This window comes from Bombus fervidus, chromosome 6 (genome assembly GCF_041682495.2).
Source record: "Bombus fervidus isolate BK054 chromosome 6, iyBomFerv1, whole genome shotgun sequence".
Classification (NCBI taxonomy): Eukaryota; Metazoa; Arthropoda; class Insecta; order Hymenoptera; family Apidae; genus Bombus; species Bombus fervidus.
In genome coordinates, this window is record NC_091522.1 from 3,436,687 (window position 1) to 3,457,382 (window position 20,696).

Genomic DNA, 20,696 nt, shown 5'->3' on the forward strand with positions numbered 1-20,696 from the left:
CTCTCTTTCTCTATCTCTCTCTTATTCACTCGCGCTCTTTCAAATACACACAACGTGGTACACGAGCTGTGGCCTCTTCGTCTTGTATACACGCACGCTACGCTTCCTCTCGGTTGCACTGTTGCAGACATATGCCTGCACGCGTGCACACACGAACGCGACACGTAGTACGGTTAAAAGGCGCAGAGACGAGAAATCGCCTGCGACTGGATTCCACGAGCCGGCCAACAGGCCACAAAACTTGGCCGGGGCTCAAAAGAATCGTCTCCTCTTCATCCTATCTCTTGTCCTCTCTTTCTAGTTCTCTCGCGATTCTACGCCATCTTTATCGTTCTTGGTTCCGCACCGTCTCCGTCCCTCTTTTCGCGCGCTCTCAGGATCTTCGTTGCAAACAAGCACACCACCACCGAGACCGCCTTTTTCCTCTTCCTTTTTCACCCGATCGTCAGTCCCCTTCTTTTATCGCGTTTCCTCCGCAACCGTCTTCCTCCGCCGTGACTCGACTTTTGCATTCTGCACCGCCGAATTACTGCTTAAAGGCTGCTTCTTTCCACGCCACAGACCTGCTCCATCAGAAGAGCATCAGCAGAGCAACACAAGGCGCTTGATCGCTGATAAAACTGCACGGAAATGGCGCTGATTCGCGAAAAAATTAACGAATCCTCTAGGATCAACGACGATGAACCTCTTACATGCATTTCTTCGACTGATTTTACAATTTTTTTGATGTAACGACTTTCGCAACGATAACTAAAAGAATAATATAATGAATTTTATCTTGTTTTTTACGTATTCAAACTGAAAATAATTTTGTATCAAGGCTACTGATGCCAATACCAGTTAAAATGATTGGTACTTGCCAAAGTGTAAAAGAGTCCTGCAATCTGTTTATCGAATTAACCAGTTTCCTCGTTTTCTACAACTTGCCACACGTTTTTAAAATTTTTACCGCGTATCATTCGATACGATGATATCAGTCATCAGGAAAATCCCGGATCGATCGCTAGATCGCTGGATGCTAACGCTAGAAATAGCACAGCAGACAAAATGACTGGTTCTACAATTTTATAAATGTGCCAACCCTCGTTTAGGTCGATCACGATCCCAAATGGATTAATAATACCAAAAATGTACTACATAACATGGAATTGCTTCTGTAAGAAAGCAATGAACCAATAAATATAAAAATAGTCCATTATTACGTATTTCTTCAAGACCAGTCGTCTTCACTGGTTTCGGTAGAAATAGCTTCGTGTGAACTATCGATTTCTAGTGTTAATTCAATAACATGATCCAACCGTTAGGATTTCAACCGTTCTTTCATACATACGCTTTCTTTCACGTAAATTACAACATAAGTGAATGCATATTTTAATATCTGTAATATTATTCCTATAAACGATATGCAGATAAACGAGGTTCTATTGTATAATAAGTTTGATTAGATGCATACTAGCGTTAATATTCGCCAGTTCTAGTGTTAAATTCGAATAACACTCTTATTTTTGCGTTACTCAAATTATTCATATTGCCATCCGTGTCGCTTTAATTTTTCTATTCGTTGCGTTTCTATATCTTTTTAAAAATAATTATAACATATCAACTATATAGTGTGTATAATTTCTATTTACATAGTTGGTTGGTGCAACAAAATAGCTGGTAATAACGATTCCTTAATTGTTATGAGCGGTATATTATTCATCATATTAATGAGTTGATAAGTTGCAAAGACAGATAAGGTAATGAGGTGACTTGTAAATTGTACAATTTACGCGTAAAACGTCGTTCGGTCTATTGCTTATCGAGCTTGTACCTATTATGCAAACAAATGTATTAATCTATCGATAACTTGTAGCTACGTGATGACACACTAGACATTTCTAAACTTATTAAAGACAGATGTAACAGGAAAGAATACTCCGTATCTGTTCAAGTGAAAACGGTTGTAAAAAAAAAAAAGAAAAAAATATCGTAGGTGATGTAACTAGAAACGTGAAAAAAAAAAGTAGTGGGAAAATGTACAGCATGCGAGCTGCAAGCTAACTGGATGTTAACGCGTGAAACTTGCTCGAAATATAAGAGGTGAATCGGCGGTTTAATTTCCCGCGCCAGTTAGCCGGTAATTCCGCCTGCTAAAAAGTTGAAAATCAAAATTTAAGCCGACTATTTAAAACACGAGCCATGCTCTTAGCCACGAACGATATCGCCCAAGCTCGCAGTGGATCCGAGACAAAAATCAGCGAGGAGAGCAAGCAGTTTCGTATTCGGCGTGGAACGAACGAAATAAAAACCGATTTATCGGGAGCAGGCGTGCAATTAAAAAGCACTCGTAACTCGTTCGGCCTGCTGCGTTACTGTAATTTTCGCTTATCGATGGGCCGCGAATGCGTTTGAAAATAAACGAGAAAGAATCGCCGCGCAACGCTAAGTAAACAATCGCATGATTCCCAACGAAATTATCGTATAGTACACACGTTCACGCACTGGAATCGATGTTTCATTTGGTTCGACTGTTTGATAGCGCTGAAATTTAACGCTAGAACTACCAAACTCGTCAAAATGACGGATTTCCATCTTTTTTCTTTTTTTTTTTTTTTTTGCAATTACCAAATGCATAGAGGTGTTTTTGGCAAAGTTAATGTTGATTTTTATTGGAATCGAAGTACGAGTGTATTATTGTTTTTAATTGTAATTTTATCTGTAAATATTTATATACATATGTGGCCAAGTGATGTGAGTGTTAAGCAATGCCTTAAAAAAGCTTTGGAATTCACGCGCTTCGTTCACACAGACACACACGTTTGATACTCGCTACATAAATTGAAATTAAATTCATAAAGCGAAAGAATTGCACCCATTGCACCCTGAATACGCTTTATAGTATCGCTTATGTTAAAATTCTGCCATGAATCAAATGTGCTTAAAATCCTAAGCTAGGATTTCTAAATATCATACATACACGCTACATTTTTTTAAATCCTCCGAGGTTCTATAAAACAACGCCAACAGAAACACCACATTTGTCTATGAAAAAACTAACATACTCGTGTGAAAAGTTTACATTGCGATTTATATTATGATAGAATATTGCGCGTTTTATCTTCTACCGATTAATAACTGATAACAGACTACACTATTCGCAAGAAACAAAAGCTTTTCAAACTTTCGTATTCTTGAGAAGATCGAATAAACACGATGCGTCAAAGTTTAATGATAAGCTTTAATAACAGGTTTCTCGATTTTTTTCACGGAACGCCGATTAAATTACTTCTTTCGTAATAGATGCGTCAACCCGCAACCTGCTTCGGGACAGCGTTTCCACGCTAAGAAACTATAAAAAGCTGCGTGCAGCTCGACTCGTATCCGGGTTTCCTCAGCTCGCGTAGCCGCCACGGGCTAGGAAGGCGGAAAATTATCCCTCGAAACTTCCCCACCGTTGTTTTTCTTCCCTCTTTTCTGCCAGCATCTAATTTTCTCTCTAAGCCGTCCACCCACGTAACATAAACTTTTTTGATCCCTGAACCAACTTCGTGACCGTGTAACATGCGCGTACATGATCACAACGCTTAAAAATCTTAGTGATTTTGGATCTCTTAGCGAGCTAGGTAAACGATAATAACAACCATAACCACCTTGGATTTTACAACATTCAGCTAACGTTCTATTACAGCGGTTCCTTTAACTCTTTGCCTACTATGTGCCGTGTAATTTTGATTAATCCGTCGATCGTTTGATGAGGCAATAGAGGCTGGTTAATTAACACTACAACTACCACACCAGTCAAATTTAACTGGTTTTACAATTTTATTTTAAACTTCCTACTTCATCTTATGTTTTTTGATGTAACGACATTCGCAACGACAACTAAGAGAATAATATAATGAATTTTATCTTGTTTTTTTGTGTATTCAAACTGAAAATAATTTTGTATCAAGGCTACTTATACCAATACCAGTCAAAGTGTAAAAGGGTCCTGCAATCTGTTTATCGAATTAACCAGTTTCCTCGTTTTCTACAACTTGCCACACGTTTTTCAAATTTTTACCGCCTATCATTCAGTATGATGGTATCAGTTATCAGGAAAATTCCAGGTCGATCGCTAGATCGCTAGATACTAACGCTGGAAGTAGCACAGAAGACAAAATGACTGGTTCTACAATTTTATAAATGTGTCAACCGTCGTTTAAGTCATAACATGGAATTGTAAGAAAGTAATAAATCAATAAATATAAAAATATTCTATTGTTACGTATTTTTTTAAAGTAGTTAATTAATAGTAAAATATGTAGATGCTTAAATGTTACTTTTTTGAAGAGTATTTCAGTATTTGAGAAAGCAAATTGGCAAATTCTACTTTTGTAAGTGTTTGAATTACATTATTCAGGTACATGATTAAGAGAACGGTTGTAATGGATATTTTATAATGAACCAACGTTCGGAATGGTCAAACGTGTATATAGATGATTATGAGAATCGTTACATCTTCAAATGTTTTATTCATCAGGACACGCATCCTTAGTAATTGTAATCTAACGTTTAATTCTAGAGGAATAAACGTCTCGCTTCCATAAATTCATTTATCACGAAAAGATGACAGAAACTTGCAAGATTTTCTCTCATTTTCCAATTTTATAGTAGATCGATATTAACACAGATCACGTTGATTCTAATGTTACCAAACTACAACAGCAACATTTTTCCTTTCCAATCTCAGCCTATTCTCAGTCTGTTGCATCTTTATGGTAGACGCAACAAAGAAAGCGCTCTTAATCCTCTTTACCTAAGAATCTCCAAGAACAATTCGACATAACATAAGAACATAAACCTCGCCTATCGTATCTCGCGAAACTCAACATTGTCACAAGCATCATCGACTCATCGAAACGTAGTTTCCTTCACCCTAAACTGTTCCGTGGGTGTGCGTAGCGAACAGGAACGCGGTATTCCGGTCGAGATTTTCCTTAACCGAAGAAGGGTCAGAAGGATGGAAAATTATCCCTGGAAAGCTGGCTGGAACCCACCCTCTTCTATAATATTTCTCTCTTTCTCTGCAACGATCGTTCGTATCCAGCGTCGAACCTGTCCCGATTGCCTGCTTCCTTCTCGTTTTCGTCCCGGGCAACCCACCGCCGGAGAGAGGCCGGTTTCTCTCTTTCTCTCCGGACAGTCGGTCGGGTTCCATCGTTTTCGCGTGTGTACGTGGGCAAGGCGCTCGATATTTCAGGCCGTCGCCCACGAGAAACGCAGTTCCTGGGGGCGTGTTCCGCACTGGCATGGTCGACGCTGGCCGGCCGGCGTTACCTCGGTTCGTTTACACCGAACGTAGAAACGGAGAGCTGGCATAATTTCCGGCGGAGACGGTGGCGTGCGCAGCTAACGCCGTTTCATGCGTCCGCAACGATTCCACCGGCTCTCTCTCGTTGTACCTCGCCGCGCCTGTCCCTCGGTCTCGTCTTCTCCCTTTCTCTCTGATTTCCTCTCTCTACAGGGTGTTTCAGAAAATTGTTGCAAAATTCCAAGTGGTAATCGCCGGAAGAAAGAAGAAGCCTTTGATAAACGTGGATTCGAATGTCAGTAATTTAAGATTTATGAGACGTTCTCCTAAGAGTCTGGGTTACTGTATATTATATTAGGTTGTCCGAAAAGTTTCTTTCGTTTCGTAATGTGATAATAGATGAACAATTTGTTTTATATTATTTTATTGAATCAGATATGATTATTATGTTCGTGCATAATTCAATAAACTAATATAAAACAAAAAATTATTTTCTTATACAACGAAAGGAACTTTCCGGACGACCCAATACTTGCGAATTGCTGAGATATATTACCTATTTACAGATGTTAAACGACAAGGAAACAACTGTTGGTCATGCACGATTGTCTTCACGGTGACATGGCTAGCAATTCTTCGTTCGAATGCCATTCTTCGACAGTTTACATCCGGATGTTTCAATTTCTTGCGCAACTCTGCTAGATGAAGGTTCACTGTGCTAGATTCTAACTTCCGGCGAAGATGGTACGGTGAGTGTAAAAAGGAGTACAGCCAATTTTGACAACTTTGTAGAAGTTTAAAACGCCTCAAACAACAAAAGACATGTACATATTTTTAGAAAATATTGTTAAAAAAAAAAAAAAAGAAAATATATTATCCATTTATCATACGCGTATCGAGACACAGATGATCCGCAGCTTCAAGATTTCTCTGCTGGTTCCTAAGAGCAGTTCGGCATAAAGTTTGACACCAATTTCCTGATACACCCTGTATATATATATATACATATATCTCTCTCATCTTTTGCTAGCCCGCCGGCAGCTTCCAACGCGCGACTCGCCTCGGGTCCAACGTCGCTGCTTGCTTTTAAGGTAGCCTCGCGTAGTATTCGCGGCTCGCTGCTCCTTCCCAATTAACCCTTTGGTGACACCGGCGCACTCAGATTAACTCCGCTAGGAGCGTGCGTGTGTTCGTTTTTTGTTGTTTCGTCACGTGTACGCGTACAACACGCTGAGAAACTTTTCGCTGCTATAGAGTGACGCGTTGGATGGATGTAGCGGAAGTGACATTGAGTTACGTATCCTAAGAATATAGTGAGTTGTTGAATTTTCAGCAAGCTACAATACACGAAAGAAATAATAATAAATTGTACACTTTAATTAACGAAGCTATAGTTAGTTGGCCTGATCGATGAGGCAGTCGAGCGATAGTAGGAACTTTTATGCGGTGCGTATAGTGCGTTGTATTTAAAGAAATTACGTGTGACACGATGATAGATAATAAGAATAATAATTAACGAATAAAGTAGGATAACTAAGAGACGCGATTAATAATTTTATTTAAACGATCGTGACTGTTGCTTTCAAAATTCGGAGAAAAATATGTTTTTGATAAAGAAATGATCTCCAAACATGATCTTTTCAACATTCTCATCTGTATCCTTTTAGTTAATTCATTTCTTCCCGGCGAGTGTGTGAACGATGCTAATTTATGCAAATACGACAGCGTCTTTTAACGTTGTTAAGAAACAGAAATAATGAATAATAAATGGGATAGAAGAGCAAAGAACGACCGAATTTGACGTTTGATATTACGCAGAATTCCTTAAACTTCGATTAGAGTTGACGCGGAGAACAGTCGGAGAACATATTGGAAATTACGTGAGAACGTAGCAGCGTGCTACTTAAAATTTCGACTAGAGCTCGAGGTCGCAGAGCGGACAAATACTCGCGTGAGTCACGATTTTCGGGGCTTCTGATCCTCGAACGTATCCGAAAAGACGAGCAAGTTACCGATTCGAGTCGCGTCTCGGTGGACGGTGACGCGCACGAAGCGCGAATTTTAAAATCGCTGCTCTTGAGCGGCCAGTGTAAGAGACACGGCTCGCGGAGAAACAAAGGGTAAAAAGTAATGGGATTTGCATTCGGATACGAAGTGAATCGTCGCGAGGTTGGAATAAAAGTGGTAGAAACAAGAGCTAGGAAAAAGGAGGAAGAGAAAAAGGGTGTATGATATGCACAGTTCCAACAAAGTATTCAAACAATTCTAGATACCTTTTATGAATATTATTTGTTATACGAAACGTCCTGAAATTTCATTGATCGTGTAATGAGTAAACGCATTGGTCAAATCTGAAAGAAATCTGAAAATGTACGTAACGGAAAATATTTAATGGAGTTATATACTTCAGAGAGGTCATAAAGGTATTTAAAGAGTCAATTTTCATCATTTTGACACTTACTGTATGTTTAGTGTAATTTTTATTACTAAATATACTTTTGCAATAAATATCTTGCTAATGAAATTCCAAAATGTTTTATACAACACACATAATATGGACATAAAAGATTTCTCTACAGTAGCTGTTAAATATTTTCGTGAGAAAGTGTAGAGGGCCGATGAACTCTCATTAAACGCCAAGTTATTTCTCTCTCCTTGTTCTTTTACTCCGTTTCTTTCGTTCTGTTTTTATTAAATAAACCACCGTGAAGGTATAATAACCGACTAAATGTGACCGATAAATCGAAGGAGCAGAGAGAAAGAGCAGAAGAAATTTAAAGCCAATTGACAGCTTTAATGAAACGATCCAGGTATCCGATTTACTAATCGCGTCGGTATCGCGCAAACGAAGCTGATTCGTTCGTTAAAATATCGCTTGGTCGCGTCGGTTTCTACGGCGAAGATCACCTTATATTAATACGAAGCTAACAGAGCAGAGATATAAACCGATAAAATTTACTGTAACCATAAAATATTTTACGCCCCTCCAGTCGCTTAAGATCGTACTTAGCCCGAGTTATCTGCGCCATAAATTCGGTCGCGGCATCGAGAGGGACGCAAAGTGAAGGCGAAACACCAGGGAGAGAAAACCAACCTTTCCTCCCTTTTGGCCACTTATTTTCCAATAAAACGGTAAAAAGGAAACTTGCGCATGACGAACGTGAAAAGGCACGAGCGAACATGATCGCGTAATATATGCAACGAAGCGTTCTCCCAGACGTCGTTTAATGTTAAGACGCGTGTACTCGCTAGCAAACGTGTTCGCGACTGGTGTTCACGAACGATGCTTGCAAAATGTTTATAGCTAGGATATCTATGTATGGACATTGAAATACTTTCTACAATTGAAATATTGAAATGAACCGAATGTAGAAAGTAAAAGATAGTAGGATACAAAGAACGTACATAACATAATATCTATGTTAATTTTAATTCGAAAGTATGCGGACAATTGCTTACTTTGAACAAGATGTATGCGAGAAGATTTCATTGAAAAATTAGATAGGAATAAAGGTAAATGCAGTGTTTCTTTATAATCGTCATAGTTACGTGTAACAGAGTACCATGAAAAGATCAAATTGATTTTTAAAAACTAATACGCAATAATAAACAATTCCTGATAGTTAAGCTTCGTAGAACTATTTCGTTACTTGACAAGTTCCCTATTTGCAGATCCTTTTGCGCAGGTTTTCAGTTGCGAGTCTGATTAAGAAATTAAGTTTCCTAAATTAGTATAAAAACCGTTCTCGCTTAACTTGCTGGTTAATGCAAAAAGCAGTGTAATTTATAGCCCGCTGATACCATAAAAAGGTAGTAAATTCTATTTCTAATTATTAATTAATTCGTTTGTACACGTCAATCGAATTCAACTGTTTGGATCCAAGTAATTTGCGAATATCTGCGAGGAACACACCTTTAGAGAAAGACGGGAATGCGGACTTACACTAGTAACAGAGAAAGATAGAAAGAAGGTGAAAGGGCGTAGGTGGAATGTTCGATCAGCGACGAGGAACCGTAGTCGTTGGAGAAACGAGGCGAGTGGACTCATTCCAGCGAGTTGGCGAACACGCTACCTCGTATTCCTGTATTTCCATGCGCAAGGTGCAGCATGAGCGTATATGCAGTAATCACGATGCACACGTAAGTACGTTTGCGCCGCCTAAGAAACAGAACTGTCCGTTGACGTCATCCGGTGACAAATTATACGACTCGCGGGAGTTCGACGTGCCCACGGAACGTAATGCCACGGCAACCAGTATATTTCCAGTTTCATCGTCTTTCTGCTTTTTTTCTTTCGACGATTTATTTATTTCCGAGAAAAAAAAGAAACGCTGAGTTTTGCATATTTAATCTCTTATTACGTAAATACGAGAAGGGAAAATGCTTCTGATAAATAGCGTCTGACATAGTTTTATGAACATTTATAATACAAATACGTTACGCGCATGTAACATAATAGGATTATATAGTAGAATGCAATAAGAGGAGGTATCTTTCTTTCGTTTCTATTTCGACAGAGTTTCTTAAAATTAGAAGAGTTTTAATAGAATTTGAAGTAAAATTCAAACATGAATTTCGCGTCGTTTAGCGTGGTAACTTTTAACCCTTTCACCGTAAAGGACTCTGGGGGTATCATAGCGAAAGAATTAACACAAATATCTACGGATAAAGTTAAAAATACATTTATTCCGAATCTCGTTGGGAAACGATCTTCAAAAATGCTTTCCAAGTCACGACGAAGAAACCAACATTTACTGAAAACGATGTTGACGAAATTGGAAAATCCTGTCATGGTAGTTGCACCGGGAAACGGAACTTTCCACTTTCGCTAATTGCCAGCAAAATATCCTCACATTAATCTCGACCTAGACTCCCTCTCATCCCTTTGCTAACACTGATACAAAATCCAAAAAGATCGTCGGTGCGTGAAACGACATCAATCGAGCTTTCTCGCACAGATAACGAGGCTGCGCTAGCTAAAGGAGGGGAGTTGATGCGCGCGAGAGTTTACACTCAAATATATATATATACAGACGTTTATACGCGTATACACGCGTCCACGAACGATGAAGCGGTATTCATAGAAAGGGTTGCCGAGTGTCGAGCATATAACGTACAAATTATACGTGGCCACGGAACGGGTGATTTACACGCAACAAACGAAGCATGGAAAACCGTTATCGCGAGTTCACCGCCGCTAACGTGCTAAGTATCCATCGAGAAACATCTGATAAACTTAATCCGATCGTCTCGTGGCGGTCATTACCGCAAGGATAGCCAAATTTTAGGTTCGCCAGAATACACTCAAAAAATTGGTTGAAAATGTTTAAGCTTTCGTAATAAGAACCGATACACGGTTCGTGGGTTGAAATTTTCCATTTAATAAAATATAATAACGGTTACGGTCTAATCTCTGGAACCTCGATGTTTATTTAGAAAATTGAGCTTCGTGTTTTATTTTAAATTACACTTTCCTGAGGTCTGACCCATTTTACCGTATACACGATAGGTACATATACGACGCGTGTATCTCAAAAGTGAACTCACACAAACTGAAACAAGCTTTGCAGGAAAAACGAAAAACTATTTGCAAGTTTACAGAAGAAGTTATTTGCTAAATAAATAATATTAATGGAAGAAATAAATTCTAGTATAAACTATACTGTGACTGCTATAGATTCTGAAGAATGGTGAAATAATGCTTTTGCAATGTTTCGTTTGAAACCCCTTATCGACGATTTTCATATTCTTCGAACTGAATTATTTCGAGTTATGACACTTTCGAAATATATGATAATTCGAGTATAAAAAATTGCACGATTTTAAGTAACTCACCCTGTAGGCTGTCGACATTGTACCAGAACCTCTGAGGAACTTCCTTCGTCACTCCAACTCCTGCAGAATCAAACAGAAAGAAACGTGTCTTGAGTGTGCACCGGATAACGGCACGATAGTAAATCATAAAGTAGCGAGCGAAACGGGCTGGCAAAGGCGAGGAGAACCAAACTAGACGCGCGCGCGTTACCCTTCGCTAAATCTACTTGTCAGTATATTCTCGACCTGTGCATGTACAAAACCCATCTTCCATTTGACGTTTGCCAATGTGTTCAACTAACGCCTTTTAAAAATAGTTAAAATCAATTGTCTCTAAAAAGCTCTATAAAAAAAAAACTATATTTTTTAGTACTTGAAAAAACAAAAATCTCATATCAATCACCATTTCAATATTGTAACGTCCGAATCAGAAAATGTACAAAAATGTACTTATCATGGTGTTCAGAAACGTAGTTAATATTAAAACAACTAGAACTGAAACTTCGAACGCAAGTTACCGAAATCCCTACTTTACCCTATGTTTCCCAGAAAGCTTCTCAATTAGCGTTTAGGTTAGGTTTTGCTTCTCTATGCGCGTACTTATATCCTATGCCATGCTGTGGGCATGCACGAAGGCACGCGTGTGTTACTCGCGCGCCTCGCCTTATTTATAGTTGCCGGTATGTCCCGTGGTTTTAAGGTCTTCGTAAAGTACCGTTCGGTTAGCGTTGTCTCGGTTTAGAGCGCGCTTTAAACGCCGACGCGATATTCCCTGTAATTACGGATGGTCCATGCGTGCACGCGAATGCGAGCGTACACACGCGGCTTAACCAAAAGCTATCAGGTATAAAGATTCGTTCGAGCATATATCTCGTTCACCGTGCTCAACACATTCGTACACACAGCAAGATACGTACGTCTCTACGTATCTATATTGTAGATACGTTATACGAAACCGATGTCGAGTCGACGAACCGGCGATTTGCCGCATGCCCGACAGCGTTACTTTTATATCGAACTACGCGACCGCGTAACGCGCCTACACACACGCGCGCAAATAATTACAACCTCCTAGAAGAGCCGAGCGCCATAGTGGAGGAGGAGGAGGAGGAGGAGGGGGAGGTGGGGGATATGCAGGTGGAGATGGAGAGGCGGAGTGAGAGGAGAAAGAGGACCAAACGAGCTACAGTTTCAAAAAGCATCCCACCGATAATACCCATATTCCCGGCCATCGAGACCCGCAGAGCTGTGCAAAATTCCAGACTCGCCGCGTTCTCCTTCCCTCTCGCTCTCCGTCTCCTCTCTCTCTCTTTCTCTCTCTTTCGTTGCCTGTTTCCCATTGCACCTCTTTTTCCATCGTTCCAGAGCTCCATCTTTCTCTGTTGCGCCGCAAGAAGAGCAGACCGCTACCGCTACTGGTTCCCGTGTTACGCGCGGCATCGCCGGGAGCGACGATAATATAAAGCTCGTCGTTCTAGCCGTCGCGTCGCGTCGCGGCGTAGCGCTACGCTGGCGGCGGCACTCGCAGATACATGCATACAGACGACCGACGAACCAACGACGACGACGACGACGGCGATGGAGAGCAACGAGAAGTACGAACGAGCACGTCGACCACGACGACGAAGAGGAAGACAGATGCATGGAGGAGAGAAACTAAAACGAGCATGTGTATCCGGTATCCACTGCGTGCGCCTCTCTGCTCGCGCTTTCATCCCGCGCGCAACAAGCATACTGCGGAGCGACGTGCACACGCACGTATGTACGATCGGACAAAAGATAATCGCGGAGAGCTGTGGCTGTCGGTCGGCTCTGCTGCTTGTAGCCGTTGAACGAGCGAACCAACGATCGAACAGCGGTGACACGAACGAAGAGAGGTCGTGGCGAGTCGAAGGAGGAGAGTTCGCGACGCGAAAGGGCGAAGAGATGGATAGAACGAAGAAGAGCCACGAGAGAACGCGGGAAAAGGATTACTTCTCCGCTGCGCCTCTCTTTACGTATACCTTTCTTCGCGTGACGCGAAGAAAGAAAACGCGTAAACGAAGGGAGCATAACCGGTAGAGAAAGGGTGACGGAGGAAAGGAAGAAAAAGAAACGCGAAGGGCAAGAAAAAGAGAGAACGGTGCAGCAGAGCCGAGTAATAGGGAGTGAGCCTCTGGTGTACGTGGGGTGAGTCGACGCGCGGGAACGAGCGGTTTCGTGGGTCGGTGGGTGGGTGGACCGGGAGAGAAGCGTAGCAGCGGACCGAGATAGAGCGTGGCAGGAACGGGGAAAAGAGAGAAGAGAAGAGGAGGAGGAGGAAATGGTAAAGGCTAGGTGGGATGAGGTTGGTTAGGCGGACGCGGGGCCAAGAGATGAGTGAGACGACTACGACGGCGACGACGAACGCGCGTAGTAGAGCATAGGAGAGAAGCGTACCACCGGCGGATCAAGGGAGGAGAGGAGGAGGGGACGTCGGGGAGACACACGCTGTGCGAGAGGCGCTGGCTGAGTTTGTGAGCACGCGCTACTACTCTTCGAAGCTCGAGTTCTATCTGGCCGTGTCCCTCGTTCCTCTCTGTAGCTGTATAGCTGTAGCTACGTTTCTTCTTTCTCGCTCGTGCTTTTGCTCGCCTCTGCCGTCGTCTCTCTTTCTTCTTCGTCCGCGATGCACATATATACACGCTCTCTCGATCCTCTTTCACTTATGCTCGTTCTCTCGATTCGCTCCGTTCGTCCTTCTCTCTTTGCCGTCTTTCTCGTTTACAATGCTCGCTCTCGTTCTCTCTAAGCTCTTCCTCTTCTCTCTTTTCCACGTTCGCAGCGTCCGTCGCATCGCCGGGCTCGCTCGTGCTCTCCCTCTCTGTCTCTCTCTCTCTCTCTATCCCCCTCTGGATTCGTTCCTGACACTCCAACCAGCCGCCTTCCCTGCCCCCGTCGACTCTTCTTCCTCGCGACAGCCGCATCGGTTCTCGTTCTGCGTTCTCCTCTCCGTGTGTGTAGAACCGTGGATGTGTGTTCGGGTAGGAGCTCTCTTTCCCGCGTGCACGTTCCACGGCCCGGTTCCTCCTGCTCGACGTTTCCCTGGCCTCGTCTCTTCTCTCGTTTCATCTCGCTCTCTTTCTCTTTCTATCCATCGCGAGCCGCTCGTTTGTCATCTCTCTCGCAGCTTACTCGGTCGCTCTATCGCTGTGCGGGTCCTCCTCTAACCGATTCTCCGCTGGCTCGTTCCGTGTGTCCCGGCGTGTATGAGACACGAGAAAGGCTCAGAAGCGAGTTCACGTTCCATCGCAAAGCACTGGGTGGAATTGGTATATCGGGGGATGGAACGCGCACGGGGCTTAAGGGGAACGAGATATGGCCCGTAACGTACCGACACGTACAAGACGGACGTCGTTTGCGGACGAGATCTGAAGGCATTCCGGGTTGTTGCACCGGAAGAACGAGCCTGAAAGCCTCTGCTGCGTTCTCCCTCTCCTCTTCTTCCTCTTTACCTCTTCCCTGGTGTATCTGCTGCCACGAAAGCAGTACCAAAAATTCCGATGTGCCGGATAAAAGAGCCTCGATAATTAATACGAGAAAACGATGGACGGCTACGAGACTTGGCGAAAGAGAGTATCCGAGACCCAGCGCTCCGTGAAACACTAGGATAACGACGATACTAGACTAACGGAGACGGTGTACGAGACAGAGTTTAGAAGAAAAGCGACGTGTAAAGAGGTAATGGTAAAATACGAGAGCTAATGGTCTGTCGAACTATGAGCTGGATATCGATACGCGTTGTCAACATCGAAGGTGATGTTAATTAACGTTTGATAGAACGTGATAGACATGAGCACATGTACTGTGAAATGATACCGGGGTAAAATGTGTATTTCACTCATAGGACAGCACAATTAGTATACATAAGTATGTGACCATTTTATCCAATAGCACACTACGGTGGAACATTTTGCGAGACTGAAGCGAATCTGGGCTATGATTATGGTGGATGCGTGTCTTGACGAAAGGAACATCCGGAGACGAAATACCATCATATTCGTAGGAGCCTGTATAACGAATTATATGACGAATACGTCAAAACAATCAAATATGTCATGTATAATGCAAATACATAAATCTTGCGAGTATATGCATCTCAGTCTTTGAATGTTTCATTCATCAGAAGACGCACTAACTGTAACCATAGTCTAATTCGTTACATCCAATCGGATTCACATTTCCCTGTAGCTCTGCATAGTAGCATTCATATTATATGGAATGAAAAGAAGAATCGATGGATGTTTAATAATTTAGATTAGGTCAAGTTAATTAGTATATAAAAACGGAGCTGTAAAATCGCGAAACGAAAACATCGACTCTATAGCCGCAATGATTTCCATAAATAAACGGTAGCGATAAGACGACCATCGGAAAACGGAAGCAAGAGACCGCCAGAAGGGGATGCGATAAGGCATTTTTTTCTTGATTTCCGTGGAATTACGCACAATGCACCTTGAAAATTGCAAAAAGAAACAGATCGATCATGTAATAACGACTGCGCAAGTATCGACGAATCGGTGGTCGTAAAGTCGAAAAAGGCAAATGAATGTGCAGATAAACAAAGAATTAACAAGAAGAGAAAATAAAAGCAGAGTTTAAGTTGAACAAACCTCGATGGTCTATGGAACGAATCGATTGTTACAATACCCATATACGTACATATGTTACGATATATGTACATATACATACATATTTATACACGATATATCGTTTCTGTCACGAATATGAAACTTATGAATGAATGCAATTGGAGTAGTACATGTGTAATCATAGTTACGCTACACGTGCGCACAGACACGTAGTCGTCGTGTATAATATCGGTCAAATCGCTTGTTGTTCAGTTAGAGCAATCAGGTTTTGCGCGCGTGCACAAACACACCGCGTAGATCACTTTCATGAGTGCATAATCGCCGCCCGCGTCCATCGATTTGTTTTCCGATCGTTAGCGCGGCATATTAATATATGATAATGCCATGCAATAAAGTAATCGCCAACTGGTATCGAAGAGCCATTAAAAAGCAGACAAACGGATGGGGAAAATCGCACGAACATGACGAATTTCGTACAGGTGAGAAGTAATTGCTTCTGAAGCTTTGATCGTTCTCGCGGATACATTCTGGCAAACTCTTTACATGTAATTTCCTGTAATCCGTGGAAAACGGTTTTAACGCAAAGGTGCCAGTCTTTCAACGCTACGAATGCTGTTACGCTTTTTCGTAAATCGTTGCCGTACGTTCGTGTAACGGGCTACCTGAAAAATCGTGGACATTTCGCGTGTTTAAAGCGAGTATGATTTTTATTAGAACGTAGATTAAGCTCTCAAGCTTCAAACTGATCAATATTTACATTTTTTGTAGATTTCTTAATTACTTTATTCGGGAATAACATTTGTATTCAATTCTTTAAAAAAAATGATGTTTACTCGAGAAAATGATACAAACAACGATAAACACCAGGGTACATTTTGAAAAATGATGTTACTGACATCATCATCGTTTTCTACTTTTCTATTTATGGAGTTGATCAATGTAGCTACTGAGTGGGGCTAAACAACTCGTATACTAACATTCCGCGAATCATTTCTGACCTAATCGTGTTTTTCTATTGCTAAACAAAATTTTAATAGATGAATTTAATTTTCCTTGAGCGTTAAAAGTCATTTTGCTTTGTCCAAACAGATATTATATTAAATGCATAAAAATTTGAAGACCGTGGCAGAGTTGATACATTTACTCCGACGATATGAGCATATCTGCTTCGACCAAAAGAAATAGATGTTCTATATTATGATTCAACGATCCGATGATTTTAATATTTATATTGCATAATACAAGGGATCTTTGATCCTCTTTTGTCTCGGTCCTCTCTTTAGCCATCAACTCTGCGCCATCAATGTATCGTCGGTTTTTAATGTTAACACCCATTGATTTGCTCCAGTGACATGGAAATAAAACGTGCAACAATGTCGCGGCGATAAAGAATTTGTAACCCGAGAAATCCACCCCCGGCGGTCGCGATATATTACATCCCTGCGGACGAAGAGCGGAAAAGAAATATCACGTAATTTATTTTTATCGTGCGTCGCGTCTACCGTTTCGCCGCCGAGTCTGTATATATCAAAAGATTGCCTGCGAAGAAACCCCAATTTAAAGGTTTAACCACATCCTACCACAGTTTTAACCCCCGCACCACTCCTTTATCACACGTTTACGACAGCTGTTAATTACGAGGACGAGATACGCGACCATCCGGATCATCGTGTTTGCATTCTTCAAAAATCCGCTGTATACGATTTTGAAACGGTGTAAAAAATCGGTACAGGTCATCGGCATGCGTCCGGGTAGAACAGATCGTTGAACTTGAATCGTTTGACTACAATAGTCTACCGTGGACTAGAAACCTCGTTTTAAAACTAGAGATCTTGATCGATCATGCACGCGATAATCAACAATGACGGTTACGTATGCGATAAGAGAACAGGAATCTGTGGCTCTTTTATGAATTTCTAGTAGCAACAAACATATTAACCTGCACTCCTATGTCGAGTCTCGGCTTTTTTTGTGAAACGTGCGAAGGAAAAGCAGGATTATATGCTGGAAATCGTTTCAAGATATATCATACGCTTAAAAATTACAAAATACAAGAATAGCGTGAATAAAACTGGTATTTAATTTCGTTCTTCCTTTATTTATTTAAATTGTCTGATTTTTCAGTTAAAGTAAATTTCAAATAAAACACTTAAAAGCGTCGGGAGCTGCTGCTAACAAAATTGAAATAAAATTCAAAAAAAGTGCAGAGTTAACGCCACCCTACCTTCTTTTTTTACAATAAATAACATTGCCATTGCGAATAAGTAGATTTTTAAAGAAAGAAGCATCGCGTATTGGTTGTATAACATAGGCAGTAGCCATTTGCGTGTAATCATCGTTCAGGGATAGTTTTAATTCGCGAGGTACACGCTCGCCTGGACGACACGGGATTATACACGGGAATAACACGCTCGTAGGTATAATTGCATGTGTTTGCGACGCACAAGCGGACAAAAAAAGAATGTGGCGGTTCGCGCTTTGTTTTACCCGCGACAATTGCTTTCCAATATGAGACAGACGGTCCCGAAATAAATTATTAATCCGTAATGAGCGCAAGCTGCCGTTCGTAATTCCCGTGAATTACAACAGAACGATGCGCGCCGCGTTTAAACCGCCACTTTTTGCCGACTCATCGCTTGATTTATCGTTTAAATTTGAAAAGAAACGAGAATAACCATAAACTGTTGTATCGCGCCACAGCAACTTTCATTAGGTTTACAAATTAATTAAAAGAAAATTACAAATTAATAGAAATCGAAAGAAAGATCTAACAGAATTTGTTTTAGAAGGATGAAAGAGTTGATGTTAGTCTACGTTTTAAGCTATAGAATCTTCTCAAACAATATCCTTTTACCATGTGACCCATTACAGATCTACCACTGGTTCTAGACTATTTCTTAAATCTCGTTAACAAGTTAACGTATAATTAACAATAATTTAAACTGAGACGTTAAGAGCAAAAGTAGACTAAGCCACGTTTGAAGTTAGGGGCGTAGAACGAATCTTCACGTGAATTGGCCATCCTTGTTGTGTACTATAGATGATATTTATTGATACAAATGTGATTATTACGGAGTTTAACAAGTAATAGCGGCGATCGGATAATCGAGATGTCGATGGCAATGAATTTAGGTTCGATAACGAATCCACGATCAACGGGATGACGAATACGATTTGATACAAGATTCTGGTGTCACTCAACGTACTTGTCCACTGTACAAGTCGAACTTATCGGATTGAATCTCAGTCCAAGTGGAACTGCCCTTGTATACTCCTCTCCGTACCTCTCTGTACCCCTCGGATCGATCTTTGTTTTTAAGGAGAGCTATTTAATTGCTCCATACCTCTGTTAGGTACACATCCCTCCCGTGACCGTGGCTACGTTCAGCGACCCGTTATGTCACTTCGAGCCCAAGCCCACTGTCATAAATCTCAGGCACCCATACTCAGATTCAATCCGAAACAACTATTTCTCAGTTTTATTATTTAAGTACAGCTATAATAAAAAGTCTGGACTAAAGTATCGGGGGCCTTCCCAAACATTCCAAGAAAAAGGCCCCGATGTCCTTTCATCTCCGACATATAAATCAATTCGATAAATCCTTAAATTTTTACAATTTACGAATCTGTATTAATATTATCACACGTCATATGTATATGTATGTCGAGTTATCATTAGGTTTAGTGGCGTGTAACGAATTTTCATTTGGACTAGCCATCGTTGTACAATAGAGATATGATTTTTACTGGTATAAGTATGATTTTTACAGAGTGTGACAAATAGCCGTGGTGATTAGACACTCGAGATGTTAATGACAATGTTCTTAGGTTCAATAACGAATCCACGGCCAACGGGGTAACTCTTCGTTAACCGTAGAATATATTTTGAAGCACAAAGTAACGTTTGCTGTGACGCTCGGTATATACTGCACGTGAAGACGATGTGAAACTCTCCAAGGAGATCGCAAGAATAAAAGACTGATGAAAACTTTCCTCTTACGATCGCAGATACCAACAAAATTGCAACCGCCGTTGCTAGGCGACGTTGTTTCTGTCCAGGGTTTGATTGTTAATGCAACGTGTGCTCCATAATATTGGCACTTCTGAGGCAAAGCCACACATGACTTGATTTGTCCTCGAGCCCGTGTGCCGCTACAACTATATTTTTTTAAGGAGAACTATACAACTACTCCATACCTCTGTTAGGTAAAAACGTCCATCCCGTGACCGTGGCTACGTTCAGCGACCAGTTGTGTCACTTCGAGCCCAAACCCACTGTCACAAATCTCGGGCAAACGTAATCGGATTGAATCATAAACTATTTCTCAGTTTTATTATTTAAGTACAACTATAATAAAAAGTCTGGACTAAAGTATCGGGGACCTTCCCAAACATTCCAAGAGAAAGGCCCCGATGTCCTTTCACCTCCGACATGTATATTTCGCGGTTATATCTATTTTGGGTAAGGAATTATGCATTCAGTTTGTTGTGTTAGGGTGAATCCACTTTCTGTTCTCAATGCCTCGCATAAGTACGTTTCCAATGAATGATACTCTGAAAAATTTTTGATATTATGGTTGCTGACAAGACGAAGTTTGTCCACGACTGTATCGGATGAAAATTTCCGTTTATCTGACGTAACACGGCTGCGGAATCATGTCGGCGTGTCATTTCTGCGAGCTATGACGGCTCTTTTACCTCCTTAGCCCGTGTACGTGTTGTTCCATGTAACGTCACACAGTAGCATTCGCAGAGTCTGACGAGTTGTGTCTTTGACCCTCGTAAGCTTTGACCATGACACGATATAAACGAGCCGACAGTCAGCTCTTATTATCGTGCCATGAAGGTTGGTGTGGCGCGATACAACGGTTCCGATGTCACAGCGGCCGCGCGCCGCTGCAAAATGCCACCTAGGTCTGTCGTAAATTAACATAGAGCGCGATGGTCGGGAAGTACGTTAAGATTCATCGTGACACCATCGCTTCGAAGAAAAGTGA

The 20,696-nt window shown here is 41.4% G+C and overlaps 1 protein-coding gene across 16 annotated transcripts in view; it reads right to left on the reverse strand.

Annotated features, from left to right (window-relative positions):
- The window catches only part of LOC139988330 (bromodomain adjacent to zinc finger domain protein 2B), a 218,292-nt gene that overhangs the window by 154,220 nt on the left and 43,376 nt on the right, over nucleotides 1–20,696 (reverse strand). For all 16 annotated transcript variants that reach the window (XM_072005581.1, XM_072005580.1, XM_072005594.1 and 13 more), the window contains exon 3: nucleotides 11,111–11,170. The gene's annotated coding sequence lies outside the window, so the exon portion shown is untranslated. The remainder of the gene's footprint in view (nucleotides 1–11,110; nucleotides 11,171–20,696) is intronic.